The sequence below is a fragment of the Arvicanthis niloticus genome, chromosome 25 (assembly GCF_011762505.2).
Source record: "Arvicanthis niloticus isolate mArvNil1 chromosome 25, mArvNil1.pat.X, whole genome shotgun sequence".
Classification (NCBI taxonomy): domain Eukaryota; kingdom Metazoa; phylum Chordata; class Mammalia; order Rodentia; family Muridae; genus Arvicanthis; species Arvicanthis niloticus.
In genome coordinates, this window is record NC_133433.1 from 9,075,009 (window position 1) to 9,091,758 (window position 16,750).

The window sequence follows — 16,750 nt, forward strand, 5'->3', positions numbered from 1 at the left end:
GTCTTCAGGGGCCATCTCTCTCTCTCTCTCTCTCTCTCTCTCTCTCTCTCTCTCTCTCTCTCTCTCTCTGAATCAGCTTCTCACAATGTTCCTCTAGCCTGTTGTTCTTGGGTCAGGGGCTCCAGGTTTTAAGGCCTGGCCCTTAGGTCAAAGCTTTAAAATGGCGTTACTTTAAAAATAAAAATGAAGTAGAGTTTCTGTGTTTAGCTTTCTGAGGTTGTTAAACTTATGTGTATATTTTAATTGAGGGTACCTTTCCTCTGAGAGAGAACACGCATCAAATGGTGTATGGAATTCCTGCATTTGTGGTAAAAACTCCATTAACTGCCCAAACAAGAACAGTTTATGCGCAGTGTATCTATCTATCTAATAGGAACCAACCTCATTCTCGCACTAGAGACTAGGTGGCATAGAGTCATGCCCCAGTAATTCAGTTACAATGTCATTTAACATGTAGCTCAACCCAGCTAAAGGAATTCAACCTCGAGCCCACGTCCTTTCTTCTGCCTTACATCTTTTTTATTAAAAAGAAAATTATAGTTTAAATGACACCTTTTATCAGTTGTCATGTTAATAAAATAAAAAGCCAGACATTTCCTTTACAGAAAATTTTAAATCTTATTTTATAATATGCATTCATAGTATGTAGTATCATTTAAGTGCTAAAGGAGTGAATGAGCTCCTGAGTTCATGAATGAATAAATGAATAAATGAATGAATGAATGAATGAATGAATGTGTGGTTGGTGCATGGCTACTTACAGGGATTTGGTATGCAGCCAAGTCCTAACTTTTACAGAAAAGCAAGCATTTTGCCTGGTAGAATTAGCCTGTTTATGACATGAGGTGTAATATAATCTAACATCAGTAATTAGATGGGTTAATACTGTCTTCTTCACCAACCATTGATGTTAGGAACACACCAAGATGGACAGTTAGATCAGGAAAACCAGGAAGGATTTCTGTGTGGCTTAGATCAAGCTTTTGCAACTTACACAATGAAGGATCAAATAGTATCTTAATGTGTGTAGGCCCAATTGTCTCTGACCACTTCCCAGCTCAACATTGTGAAAGCAGTCATACTCAAGTGTGATAGATGATTGATATTAACCATTAATTTCACAGGATCTATTCTCTATTTGGAGACAAACCAAATATCTGTGAGTGACTTTCTAAGTTGGATTAATTGAGGTTGGAAGTGCACCATTCCACAGCCTGTGGTCCAACACTGAGACTACAAGTCGAGTCCCAGCATTTGTCTCTCTCTGTTTCTTGACTGTGGACACACTGTGGCCAAGTGTCTGAAGCTCCTACCCCCTCGAGTCTCCTGCAGTGAAGGACTGTACTCCTGAACTGTGAGTCAGAATGATTCCTCCCTTCCTGACGCTGCTTTTCTCAGGTTCTTTTTGAAAGGCATGAAAAAGTACTAATAAGCAATTGAGTATGACTATCTTCGTCAAATTCCTAGGTAAAGGCTTGGTCTTTAAATCTAGACTTTTCAGTCAGCCACTCCCTATTTACAGTTTTAGAAGTACAATGTTTATTACTAAAGTATTTTTACATGAATGTCTTAACCCTTGCTAGGTAGACTAGGATGTAAAGTAATTCCTGAAAACCTACACAAGCCTAGAGGACTCTGCAGCTTCCTGCCCTATGCTTCCTTAGGCTGTCTCAAACAGGTAATAGCTCACTCAGGTCAGTCCTGAAGCATCAGTCAGAGAAAGTGATGAGCAATCCAATATGTCATATTGACTGGCAAAGCTGATAAAGGGACGCCTTACCAGGAAGCTATCTCCTATTGTTATTCACTTGTAAAGGAAAAATTAATTTTCTCCAACAGAGCTTCACTGGGTTTATAATCCACCCTTAAGGGTAGGCCCCATGCCCAGCAGCAGATGGCCAACACAGTGAACTCAATGGTGCTTTGGAGATTTTTTTTTTTGTCTCATATTCCATTGTTTGGGCTTTTTAAAAATCTTATTGAACTTTTGCTTGTACATTATGATTTCCAATTTTGTGGGTTTGTTTTTTATACTCTGGTTTGTCTGTTTTCTAAAGAGAGAAAGGAAGCATGGAGTTGGGTGTGTGGGGAGGGTCTAGGAGGAAGGGAAATGAGAATATATTGTTTGAGAATAATTATTTTCAATAATTTTTTAAAATAAAAATTACTGTGACCCAGCATAATCACAAAATAAGATTTCTGATTAAATTAGAATATATTTTAGAACTTTAATTAATAATAGAAAAAGGGACAGACTCAGACATAGACAGGCTCTGCTTGTATATACAGGGAACTTCAGAAGCTTGAAGAAAATAGGAAGTCAGATTGGGTTAAGGCAGAGGAAAGAACATTGGGTCTGCATGACACATCACTAATGACTTCATTCATATGAACTTGGGCTAAGATTTCACTAGTGTCAGAGACCGTTCCACATTGTCTGGAGGCAGTAGCAGGAAGAAAGTGTGTTATATTGTTTTGTGACAAGTTCTAGCTCTCCTTGGGTAGGTGCCAAAGAAGTGTGGGGATGTTGGGACTGACTTTTCTACCATTGCTCTCTCAGACCTTAATCCTGTCCTTACAAGCTAGCTATGCAAGACAGGATTAGGAAGGAAACAAAGGTTGATTTAAAAGTTTGAGCCTCTGTCATTCCCAAAAGGGAATGTTAACTTCTGGTTCATGATCATTGCTGTAATCTCATTATCATCAAGATAATATTTAATATGTGTTCCAGAAACATTGTGTTCTTTGGATTATCTCATTTAGTTGTGTATCTTGTGTATTGCATTCATTATAATTCAGCTAATTAACTCGCAGAGTTTGAGAACTGTTAGCACATAAACTTAGTTTTATTTTTGACGTAATTATGTTCACATGATTTTAAGAGGCAGATAATTCCCTTTATGTAGAAAAATAAAACGTGTAGGAAGTAGCTACATTTGATTTCCTTTTCCTGCTTCTTTGGATATTTACATTGGTATTTCCCAGTAACATGCTTATGGTACCAGTTATGTTTTTGATTTCTTTGTGTTGGGTCTATAGGTTTTCTATGGCAGAATACAAAATGTAATGGATTAATCTGTTAGACATTTACACACCTCCTACCCCTATTCACTGGACTTAGATACACTACTGTATTGGCTGCATCCAGTTTTCTAAGTTTCTCTTGGTTTAGCTTAGAAGCCACATTTATCTAAAGGTATTTTGTGATCCCAAGTGAATACCTTTCTTCCCTGCATGATTTTTAATTTTCTCACCAGTTTTTCCAGTTACCTCTGAAGGAAGTGCTCTGAGCATCCCTGAAATGCTCTCATATGGTGTTCTTAGGTTTGCTATTGGGTATTCTTTTCAAGCCACCAAGAGATCGCCTCTGTCCTATCTCCTGTTCAATGTCTGGTTTCCTAAATCAGCTGTTCTGTTTTCTCATTTTTCTTCAGAATATCCTCTTGTTTAGATAGAAAAATATCCTCTAGTAATTTCCTGGAAAACATGCTTGGAGATATAATTGTGTACTTGGCACGAGTGAAACAAATTAATTGTTCTTTAAATTGATTTGGCTGTCTGACTACATTGGTTATTTACTTACTTGCTCTGAACCATTGGCGATTGAAGCCACGAGCTCTGCCACTGAGGTTTGCTCCCAGGCAAGAAAGAAATGTTTAGTTGTCTTTATCCTTTCAAGATTTTGTTCCTATTTCTTTGTTTTAGTGACTCTTTTGTATGTGTTTTGAAACTTTTATTAAATACCTTTGGGTATTCACTCATAATCAAAGGATAAGAAAGGTATTCTGAACATACAAGAATATGGGGATCTGGTGAGGGTGGGACAGGGATGGAAGTTGTTAACCCAGGGTCTTCCTGTAAAGTGATCACAGTGAACTGTGTATTTAGGAAACCTTCAGTAGCTAAGGGTTAGGTATCTTGTTCATTTAACTCCTGTGAATAATCTAAGTTCTCAGTGCTGCTGCCACTCTGGAAGCTGGATGGGACATGAGAGCTTATAGTCTCTGAAAGGGCTGTGGAAGATTTCCCTGCTCCCTCCGTGTTTCCCATGATGTGTGTATCCTCCGTTATGTCTATATCCCATCCCACAGTCTAGAGACATGTTTGTTCATTCTCTTGTGTGAGCAAATATCGGACATATCACTGGAGTGAAGCAGATGGAGTCACAGTACAGGCAAGGGGAGAGAGGGCCCCTAGAGAGTCTGTTTCTAAAACACATTTCCCCCTTGTTCTTTTATTCTCAACTGTCCCAGCCAGTTTTGGCTGCAGTAGCAAATTCTCACAGACTGAGTTGGTTAGACACAAATATTTATATCTCACAGCTCTGTAGGCTGAGAAGTCCTAAAATTAAATGCTGGCAGATCTGGAGCTGGTGAGTGCCCGCTCCTGGCATGCAGATGGAGGTCTCTTTGTATCTTCACATGGTAGATAGCAGAGAAAGAATATATATATATATATATATATATATATATATATATATATATATATATATGATTTTTTAAGATTAATATGATTGCATTTCCCCATTTCCTTTTCTTCCTCCAAGGCATCCCATGTACACGGCTTAATTTTTTTATTTTTTCCAATTCTTGACCTTCTTTTCTTTAATTGTTGTTATGTACACACACACATACATGCACTGACCCTTTGACCCAGTTAACCTCCTGAATACTTCTTTTCCAGAGGAAACTGGAAAAACTGATCAGAAAATTGAAAATCATGTAGGAAAGTATTCATGTGAGATTACAAACCACCTTTAGACAAGCGCAACTTCTAAGCTAAACCAGAGACCCAGAGAAACTTAGAAAATCAGATGCAGCCAATACAGCTCTGTATCTAAGTCTAGTGAATAGGGGTGGGAGGTGTGTAAATTTGTGTGTTTGTGTATATGTGTGTAATAACATACATGTGTGCAAGAATATATATTATATATGTATTCTGAAATATACAATGCAGCTTGCTCAGTCCATTATTACTTATATGCATGTTTTGAAAACTGACCATTTAATATTAATTAACCAATTGGGTGCTCTTCCTGGGGAAGACTATATTTTTCTCACTCTCAACAAAATTCTAAGCTGCCTATATAGCTCTTTGTTTGGGGATCTTCCTCTTGTTCACATTAATATATCTATTGGTATGGTCTTTGGCCAGGTGATGGTTAGACATGGATGCAGTTTCTCTGACATTTTTAAGAGAATCAATATCACAGTGAACTCCTTGTTCCTCTGGTCCTTACAGTCTCTTCATCTGTAATGATCCCTGAGCAGCATGGCCCAATAACCTTAAGGGTGCAGCTCTAGCATGCTTACCTTGTACTAACCACCAGCTGTCTAACTGGACTTAAGACCCACTTAACAAAAGGGGCGTCATGCCTAGCACTGGAATCCTAGCCAACTTCCCAAGGCTAGTGATGTGCTAGGTACTGGAAGAGAACTTATAACCACCATTTTACTAAACCAGCGTAATCCTAACTATGTTCTGCGTATTAGTACTTATACCCACAGGTGATGTCGTTCTCACTCCTTATCAAAGAAACTTCTCTTTGCAACAGATTGAGACCATTACAGAAAGCCACAGCCAATCAAAATACAGAGTTGTGGAGCCCAGTCCCAACCGATAAGTCTACAACACCAATGTAACTTTCTGGTTTTTTTCTTTTGTTAAAACCCATTATGTCCAATTTTTATAATTTTCATACGTTTGGCTTTCTAATGAAGCTCTGTCTCCCTGCCAGAGGCCACGCCCTTAGTGACAATGGACTCTACCTTTCCCAGCAGCTATCCATATCAATTGCCTGTAGTTCCTTAGCTAGGGGCAGGACTTTGTGCCCACCTCTCCAGTCCACTGGGCTTTTGTGCTAGGAAGATCAAGCTAAGTTCCTGCCTGTTTCTATGGGAATATTCATCTCATCAAGAGAGCCTAACCCCTCGACCCAGTTAACCTCCTGAGTAGGACAAACCTATTTTCTTCTGCTCCTTGATCAAAACTAAACACAAGGCTTTGATGACTCTAACAGTTGTTCAGATTTCTTCTCATGATAAAGCAAACAATCAGCATTAGCAGACACCACTTAGTATAGTATAATCCTATCTACCTGAGGATGTCAAATTCCAACTGTCTGTGGCTTGTTTATAAAACTTCTCCTTGGTCCCACTTTAGATGCTAATCACAAGCCCAATTACTTGAATTTCTGGACAACAGCCTGGACCCTGGCAACCCCAACAAACTAGGTTTAGTAACCCTCCCTGAATATACCAATTAAATATCAATCATGGCTGGGGTGATAGCCAAAGTATGAGGAACTGAGCCTGATTCTCCCCCCGCCCCCCCCCCCCCCCCCGCCACACACACACATACAAGCTTGGTATGGTAGAGAATGCTTGTAATCCATCTTGGGGAGGTTGAGGCAGGTGACTCTCTGGAGCTTGCTCATCAGCCAGCCGAACTCAGTCTGCAACAAGAGACCATCTCCAAAAGAAAATAAACAGCACTTGAGGAAGGACATCTGAAGTTGACCTGTGGCCTCTACATGGACACATGTGCACGCATGTGCACATACACATATAAAGAAAAGGAGAGTGGGAGAGAAGGGTAATGGTAAAAAGCAGAGAAAGGCATGCATATTGTTAAGAAGAACAGATAATGGGGTTTCATGACCCCAGATATTACCAGTGTACTTTAAACTCTTAGGCTTAAATAGAGTTAGTACTGGGGGGTGGGGGAGGGTCTTAGTTCTAATCTTTATAAGAGGATAAGGTAGTTCTCAAGAGATGATTCCTTCTGCCTCTGGGTTTGGCCATATTCTTATGGGTAATTGTTCTCATGGGAGACAGTCCTTCAAGCTTTTCTTTTCTTTTCTTTTTTTTTTTTTTGAATCCAAGGTGACTCGAGAGAAGAGGTTAAGGATAATAACTTCATTTTGTACTTCAGCCAAAGCAAAGCATATAAATAGGAAATAGAGGCTGAGATGCTGATCTTTGATCTAGTTTTACCTAGTAAAAGTAGATTACCTGGTAGGCTCAGGTGAGAAGGCTATGATTTTTAGGGGGAAAAAAAAAAGCAGCTTCTACATGCTCATTGTGGTACTCGGTAGCTTTACCTGTGCTTCACAAGAACCCACTGTGAATTAAGATCCCACAACCTCTTCATTGAATTGAAATCGTTTGCTCAGTGGCTCACAGGGCTCAGACAAACACTGGCGCTTATTAGCTTATTATAAAAGATATGACGAGGGCTACAGATGAAGGGTGACCAGGTGGAGGTGTGGGAGGGGCAAACCCACATCTGTGCTCTCTGGCAGTGCGGTTCTTGTAGAGCTTCTCATCCAGAAGGCTGGTGAAGCCTTTCCTCTGGAGCTTGATGAATCACTCATTCTAACAGCATGACGAAATATTCACAAATTGGAATGTTACTGGATAAACAGGTCATACTGAGGATAATAAACGCACTGCAGAAGCACAGGAAGACCATCTTCCTTCATCACTCTCTATGCCTGGGTAAGAGCTGGGACCCAAACAAGAAGGGGTCTGAATACCTCTCTATGGCCAACTATGAAATAGAAAGCCAGAGAAGGCAAGAGCTATGTAGGAAACAGGAACTTCTAGTGTCTAAGGCCTGTCTTGAACGGTGTATGGAATATTATACTGTATAATAGCTTCCGGGAGGAGTCTCTCCAGATCATCACATTAGCACACAGGGTTTGTGCTGTAAATTTTCAGTAGGTACAAACATTTCAGCCGACGGCATGAATTTCATGCTAGTGTCTTTAAGTCCTGTGTCATATATATTTTTTTCCCTGATAGAAATTGGATTTTTTTTCCTTGGCATCCCCCATTGCCAAATTGGAACTCATTTTTTCATGGTTTTGCTAAGTCATTTATTATGTGCGTTTCAGTAATTAGTATGGCTTTTATTTCTTGCACTAATTGAAATTGTATGTTCATTGTTGTAAGAATATCTGTATTCTAGCATCTGTGTTGTAATTTCCTCAAGACAAAGATGAAGAAACATTTGTTTTAATTCAACACTCCCAGATTCAGAATGTGTGTCACAACCAGTATAAATATTTTAATGAACAGATGCCTAATTGGGCACCTTAAACTAGAACATTTTTATTGACTTTCCCTTATATGCCATTTTTACTCTTTAGCAGTTTTGAAAAATTAAGTGATGCCATGAAGGTTACAGAAACAACATTGAAACCAGGATGTATAACCGGGAACCACTGTTTTTATGAGAATTCTGTAACACACCTCCAGGTTGTACAGGATCTTCATTTTACAAAAATCTTAACACAGGCCTCTTATTTCAAAGTGCGCTGTCATTACGTGGGACACCATCTTCTTTCCCTGCACCCTTAGTGCTTCTGGTGTTAACCTTTGCCGAGCACTGTAATGGACAATTTTCCTTTCACATGAGCAGCTTAAGCCTGAAGCCTTCTACATTCTACCTTCAGCATCTCAGTTTGCTGAGCTCGTGTTCCCTCCCTGCCAAAGACTATGAATTTACACAGTGATAGGTTGTTCTAAGGATTAAATGGAAAGCACAAGTGCCAACCATTCCCGTGAACAAGAGTGTTTCCTGTTGTAACATAGAGGCAAGCCATGCTTCTGCTTCTCCAAGTGGAGAGGTGGGGCACGTTAATAAAAGTTTTCAAGGTACAGCTCTAATCTAAAAAATTTGAAATGAGAAAAACATGTACAGTGAAGAAAACGCCAGTTGTCTCATGCTGGTAGGGTAACTGCCAATGTGAATGGCCTACCTTATCTTGTAGTTTGAAAGCTCTTAAAGGGAAGTCATTATTTTATTTTTCTTGAGTGTCTAATTATACCTTTTTCAGTGGATACCAGAAGCATATTAAACAATCTTTGATGGATGAGTTTTTAAATCCAGCATTAAAATGACCTTTCTAGTTATATTTAGATCATTCTCATCAGAAGGTTGGGAACTCGACACCATATATATTCTCTTAGAAAGTTTTCCATGATCAGTGAAAATGGACTTGTACTGTCTGACTAAGAACTGTTTTATTCAGAGATTTTAATGAATTAAAATAATTACATTTATGAAGTACATTCTGTGTCAGGTAGCTCAGTAATATATTATGTATCTTGAACATAATTTGTATATCTACTAGTAAAGTGCACAAGATGACCTACATTTTGCTGTCTGTAAAGATTTAAAGGGGGTAACTCAGTTTCATTTTAGGTGGCAACAGAGCTGTATAAAATTCTTTAATAAAAAAAAAAGTTTTTCATGGAACATTTGAGAAAAGCACCTCAGGATGTTATAATTGCAGGTTAGGTTATTTTGACAAGACTATGTAACTGATCCGAGCATTTTGAGTTTCTCTGCAGAGAACAGGATGGAGCTAAAAATTAAAGTCTCAACTGAAGAGGGGTGCGCTCACACAGCTGGGAGAGAGAGACACTCACATAGCAGAGTTTCATTTGATTCAAAAGGTCTCCAACCACATGCCCTGGGGTGGCTCAGTGTCTTATCCTTGAAGAAGTTCTGCATATCTATAGTATAAACTTGATTCATTTAATAGTATAACTGAATCAAGTATAAACTTGATTCATTTAATAGTATAAATGGAAACATTATGGTTCAGCTGCAGATCATCTCTCATTAAGATCTCATGTTTTCCATTAAAAATGGAAATACATTGTACTTTTAGTCTTTTTGCTCTTGAGGATTTTCTTTTTTGACAATAATAATAGTAGTGCCTGAGGAATAGTTCAGAAGAGTGAACATATAAGTGTGGATCTGGTCCATGTGAACAACATCACCAAGTAATATACCTGGGAAGCAAAAGGGAAGCAATGGGGTATGATTGGGACAGCTGTCAAAACTCTGCTGTCCAGAGTGAGTGGCCACTCCACTTAAGCCCTGACTGGCAGGGGCAGGCTTATGAGTAAAAGGAGGCTGACATAGTATAAAAGATCCTGCCCTGAGCCAGGAATTATAAGGGATGGTGATTGTGCTGTTGAATGCTATTGGAGCATGTAGGAGAAAGCAGGAGAGTGACACTGGAGATATGCAAGATGGTTTCCAGATATCAAGTCACAAGAGGAGGACTAGAAAGTTCTGAGCAGTGAAGGCAGCGGTTAAGAGTCTAGTTACTGTTCTGTTGCTGTGAAGAGAAACCATGACCAGCTCTTATAAGGAAAGCATTTAATTCGGGGGCTTCCTTACAGTTCAGGGGTTAGTCCATTATCATCATGGCGGGGAGCGTGGCAGCACGCATGATGCTGTGGAGGTGGCTGAGAGCTCTACATCCTGATCTACAGGCAGGTAAGCAGGCAAGGAAGGAGAGGAGAGGAGAGGAGAGGAGAGGAGAGGAGAGGAGAGGAGAGGAGAGGAGAGGAGAGAGAGGCTATTGCATGGGCTTTTGAAACACTAAGGTCCACTCACAGTGACAAACTTCACACCCACTCCAAGTACTTCTAATCCTTCAAACAGTTCTACTCCCTAATGATTAAACATTCAAATAGATGAGCCTATGGAGGCCATTCTTATGCAAACATTACATTCTACTTCCTCAACCACAATAGACTTCGAGCCATACCAAAATGAAAAGAATATCTTCAGTCCAACTTCAAAAGTCCCATAATTCATCACAGTCTAATCACTGTTTAAAAACCCAAAGTTCAAAGTCTCTTCTGACACTCGTGGCATTCCTAACTGTAACCTTTGTAAAGTCAAAAGCAGAAAGCATATCATATCCTTCCAACATAAATGGCACAGACAATATGTTATTATTTAAAAAGAGAGAAAAAGGAACAGTGAGGAAGTGTTAGATCAAAGCAAGAGCCAAGGCCAGCAGGCCAAACTCCAAATTTTATATCTCTATGTCTGATATCAAAATGTTCTTCAACTCCTTTTAGCTTTGTTGACTGCAACAGACTTCTCTCTCCCTGGCTTGTTCCACAGTCTATTAGCAGCTCTCCTTGGCAGGTATCCCAGGGCTCTGGCATTTCTAACATCCTGAGGTCTCTAACACAATCAGAATTCACTTCAGCTTTACATGATGGCCTCTCCGAGCCTCCTTACAGGGGTACTCCTGACCCCAGCAGCTCTCATTAGCTGAAGAAGGAAATTTTACAGTCTCTTGTATTCTTGACTCTAAAGCTAGAATCACAAGGATGAAGCTGCCAAGTTCTACGTGTTGGGACTGGAACTTGCCCCTCCCCAATTATATTTTCATCAGATTTCTGTTGTTAATGGGTCCTATTTCTGCTTAAGCTTTTCTTTAATTCCTTTCACAAGTTGAAACCTTAGCTGAAAGTGTTCTTACCCTGAAGTTACCGCTCCGTTTATTCCATTTAGCACCAGGCTTTTCTTAAGATTTTTCTCTCCTTGAGCACAGGACTATGGTCCAACATCTCCTTTACTGGTGCTCTTTCTCTCCTTATATTATACATTTTTATTTCTCCTTACCCCAGTTGCTGCTTTTTATTATAGATCTGCATAAGAGTGACTGCTAATAACCATGACACAGTCAATACTAGGCTGTCTTAAAATTTCTTCTGCCAGTGATATCAGTTCAAAACTCTTCAGTTTTGCCCGGGCATATCTTTAGAACAAGGATAAAAGGCAGTCATATACGTTCCAAAAATATCACAAGAATGGTCTCTAGAATTAATACTAATATTTCTTTGCCTCTGAAACTTATAGAGTTGAGCTAGAAATTTCACACTCAGTACTACCTTCCATGCTCCTCCAGGAATGACTCATTAAGCCTTATTTAAAGCATTTAACTGCTTTTCTAGTCCAAAGTCCCAAAGTATTTTTCATATTCCTCCAACAAACAGCATGGCCAGGGCTGTCACAGCTGTATCTTACTTCTGGTACTAACTTCTGTCTTAGTCCTTGTATCACTATGAAGAGATACTATGACCAAGGCAACACTTATAAAAGGAATCATTTAATTGGGGGGGGGTGTAACTTACAATTTTAGACATTTGGTCCATTATTCTCATGGCAGTAGCATGGCTGCAGGCTTGGCAATGGAGCAGTAGCTGAGAGCCACTTACTGATCCTCATACAGGGAGAGAAAGGGAGGGAAAAAGTGGACTTGGCATGGGCTTTTGAAACCTCAAAGCCCAACCCTAAATAACACACTTCTTCCAGCTGGACCACACTTCAATCCTTCTCCCAAACAGTTCCCCTCCATAGTGACTCAACATTCAACTTTATGAGACAATGGGTCCATTCTCATCACAACAGGGACAAAAGTTCAAAAGTCTGTTGTCAACACCACTGTGTCTGGCTGAGGACTATGGAGGGATGGTATACCCAAGCCTATTTCTTGGCTGTGGATTTTGCATTTCATGTGGGTCTCTCTTCCCATTATCTTCCTCATATGTGTACATACCTAGACCAATTCACCCCTTTTATAAAGACATTACTCACAGTAAATTGTGGCTTGCCTAGTTTCATTCATGTTGCTATGATAAAATACTCTAACCAAAAGCAACTTATGGAAGGAAAGAGTTTAATCAGCTTACAATTCCTGATCACAATCCATCATTGAGAGAAGTCAAGGCACAAACTCAAGGCAGACACTTGAAGGCAGTCCTGCTTGCTATTCCACACAGCAGTATTTTTGATCAAGAAACTAACTTCACAGCCAAGTAACTACAACAGGAACCATGCATGGAAGGTGGTGTTGGATGGCTGACTGGCAGGTAGGCTTGCTTATGCTCAACTATATTTCTCATATAGGATAGGACCAACTAACTGCCCAGGGAATGGTGTTTCCTACAGTAGGGTGGTCCTTCTAACATCAACTAGCAATAAAGAGATTCACCCCCACACATACAGCCTGTATCCACAGGCCAACCTCATCTAGGTAATTCCTCCCTTGAGGCTCTCTTCTCAGGTGATTCTAGGTTGTGGCAGGTTACCATACAGATCTTATGGAGCAAATCTTTGTACAAAAATATAAAGGGAATTAGAAGGATATACAGGCTGTGGTTCAGCTAATTCAACAATGGCTGCATATGAAAGGAAGGTTCAAGCATCTGATAGTTGTGCAATCCACAAGGCTGGATGTCTGAGCTTGTCTTGAGCATATGCTAGACTACCAAAGAAGTAGGCTCTAATACCAGTGAAGGAATGGACTTGCTAGCAAGGACAAGAACAAGCAGGCAAAGAGAGCTTTCGTCTTCCATGTCCTTTATGTAGACTGCCAGAAGAAGATGTGTTCGAAATTAAAGGTGGATCTTTCCATCTCGAATGATCTGGAGTTAAAAGTTTACCTTCCCATCTCAAAGATCTGAATTAGTAGTGGGTCTTCCCACTTTAAATGATTTAATTAAAAAAAAATCTTCACAGGTGTTCCTAGTCATTTGAATTTTAGTTAATTCCAGATATAGTGAAGTTGACAACTAAGAATAGACATTTACCTCATATACTTGATTATATCAGTAATGATTCCATTTCCATATCAAATTACATTCTGAATTACTCAAGATTAGTACTTTAGAATCAGGACAGATGATAATTTCATCCCTAAATATGTCTTAAATCATAACTATCTTTTCATCTCAAATCCAACTCCAAAGAAGACTCATGGAGGAGAACCCTGTATAGCTTTATATTCTCATAGCTAGCATGCCATATCTCCAACTAATAAATCTTAATTTCTGTAGTTATTAAGAATATAGGGACTGTTTGTTTGCAATGCTTTCGTGAGTGCTGGCTAATACAGAGTTTCATATGACTTCTTTTAATTCAGATCTTTTGGTTTTAGGTAGTGTAGAGAGTTAAAGTACGTCCCCCTTCAAGGTATGTTTATGTCTTAACCCTATACCCATGAATGTGACCATACGAATAAAAATGGATGTTAAGTCATTGAGTTTTTTGCAGGTTCTAAATTCAATGTTTGGTATATTAATAGAAAAGAGGACACACAGTCACATCATTGGCCAGAATTATTCTTAGAAACAATAAAGGGAGATGGTCTGGACTTCAAGTGGGGAGGCAGCTGAGACTCTTTTCTTTGTCCTTGACCCTACTCTCCTCCCTAAGAATGAGGCCAACATGCTGTGCACCCAAAACTGAGTGACTTTAAACAGAATTTTTCTTTCCTAGTACTTGTGTAGTAGAAGGTGGAAATCATGGTCTTGGCAAGGCCACACCCCCTCCTGTTACATTGCTGCAACCAGTAAACCTCTGTATTTGATTTTTAAAAGACTCTGAGTTTGTGTACGCATTATTCCAATTTCTATATGTTTCACATGACCTTCTTTATTGTGTGCTTATGATATGTGTATTATTATTATAAATTATTATTACTATATTATTATTAGAAAGAGCATGGTAGCATATACCTTCAATTCCAGTACTCAGGAGGCATAGGCAGGTGGATCTGTGTTCATTCAGTATAGTGATATCAAAAAGGATTAGCATTTGACATGTTAGGTACATTAGCAAAATGTAAAAGAAAAGGAATTCATCAACATGCTTATCATCTGAGATGATCCCTACACAATTCATCTTTGTATAGAATGAAAAAATTTAACATCTGCTTACCAAGGCACTGTGACAAATTAGTCTCTGGTTGGAAATTTCATTTGAAAAGGGAAAAGACAGGTTGTTTTAAAACCATATTCTGCATCTGCTGGTTCTTAGCAATTGTTAGTTCAATGTATATCTATGTGCGGAAGAAGTATATTTTGCCGTGGAAAATTCTGATATCCTTCACAGCCTTGCTTGTGTATAATAATTACACTGCAGTGGAATGTTCCCTTTACTCCCAAAATGTGTTAGGCTGAGCTAAGAAGCTGATTAAACACCACCAAGATTTTAATACATGCTTCCTAATTATTTTTATAAACATATTTTCATCTTTGTAGTATTGTGACATCGTGAATTCTCAGTTCACCAAAACCACTTATATATTTAGTACTTAAACACTAAGTTCTTGAATACATACAAAGGAAGAGCCTACCTGTCTAAGTTAGGGTTTCACTGCTGTGAATAGATACCATGACCAAGACTACTCTTAAAAGGATAACATTTAATTGGTTCAGTCCATTATCATCAAAGCAGGAAAATGGCAGCATTCAGGCAGGCACAGTGCAGGAAGAGCTAAGAGTTCTATGTCTTCATCTGAAGGCTACTAGCAGAATACTCACTTCCAGGGAGCTAGAGTGAGAGACTTATAACCCACACCCACAGTGACAACGCCATATCTTCTAATCCTGCCACTCGCTGGGCCAAGGATATACACACCATCACATACCTGAGCAAAGAACTCAGGAAAACCTGACTGGAGAAGGATTAGGAGAGCACTCTTGCTATACTGGTGGCCTCAGAAAGGTGTCAGAGGGCCATAGTTACAGTCTTCCAATTACTCTCAATTGTGATAGCTCTCAATTCACAGAAGAGGAACCTATTCTTGTGCTTCCAAGTGAGCATCACACTCCCCTAAAGGTTGTGCTAGGTGTGTGTTTGTGTGGTGAGCTGAAAGGAATGTCTGAAGGACAGCTCTCTGTTTTCATATCATGTACTTATTGATGTTTTACCAAGCTGGCCAGCCCTGGATTCAGAGGATTCTGAGGAAGAAGACAGGGGACTGACCAAGGTTCCGAGAGTTCATGGTGAGGTTAAGAGCCATAGATGAGGAAGGCTCCAAGTGGGGTAAAAGTAAAATGAAGCTGTAGAAGGACATGTCACCTCTGGTATACCATTCTATCTATGAACATGTTCATAAAACAAATATATTTGCCTATAAATCTTAATTTTACCCAGCATATTATACATAGCAAGTAAAACATATGTAGAAAAATAATAGTAAATAATACATAGTAAGAGAACTTTTCTATGGTGATACATTCTTAATTCATTTTGACTCACTGTTAAATGTTATGTTCATTGGCTTAAACTATGTAGGATGTAGCAGGTTATCCTTAGATAATTTTGGAGAAAAACTCATTTATTTTCTGACCTACAAACAGTGAGTATCACTAGCAGGTAATTGAGTTCACTTTATGATTTTTTCCTATCACTTACTGTTCGAAATGTATCAGATTAGATATAATTCTTTAATGGAGAATTGTTCTAACCTTTATAATTCTTTTCTCGGTTTGCTGGATTATTAACTGTATTTTTAAAACCGAGGATTTTCAAAAGTACGATTTTTTTTTAACCCACCTGTAATAAATACCCTTTGTCATTTCAAAGCTGAGGTGTTTGTCTCTGCTTGTGTTTGATATCATACTGTAGAGCTTACAAAGCACACCGTGAGGGGAAACTGTAGAACAAAGGGTTGCTAAGCAAGTCACTCAGCCAATTAAACAGTGTGCCTTGAATTATTCCAACCGACCGTCTGTGCGCCTCATCCGTGGTGGAGCAGGGGAGAACAATGCTCACTCCAGGTTTTGTCAGAACTTACACTAGAAATAAGTGAAAGAGTATCCTACTTATAATAATTAAAAAGGACTACAAGGTGAAATTGTATGGACTGAATGTTTGAAACCACCCAATATTCAGTAATAATTGAATACTTAAACAAATGGTAATTTCATTAGGTATTTCAAAATCATACCAATTACAGGTTTCTTTATACTATGGTAAGTGCTATATTTTATCAGGTTACAAATATCTTATTGTACAAAACAGAAGCACAGTTTAATATATCCCTTTCATACATAAGCATCTTTACCCTATTATGGCTGCTTTTCGAAATAAAATTGAGACAGAAGGAAGCCTATTCAGCTTATCCAAATTCTAATTA

General features: G+C 39.0%; 1 protein-coding gene across 6 annotated transcripts in view; it reads left to right on the top strand.

Moving 5' to 3' along the window:
• Positions 1-16,750, top strand: part of Klhl32 (kelch like family member 32) — a 219,375-nt gene that overhangs the window by 27,595 nt on the left and 175,030 nt on the right. For 2 of the 6 annotated variants that reach the window (XM_076924068.1, XM_076924069.1), the window contains exon 2: positions 1,125-1,354. The exons of the other annotated variants lie outside the window; for them this stretch is intronic. The gene's annotated coding sequence lies outside the window, so the exon portion shown is untranslated. The remainder of the gene's footprint in view (positions 1-1,124; positions 1,355-16,750) is intronic. 6 annotated transcript variants of the gene reach the window in all.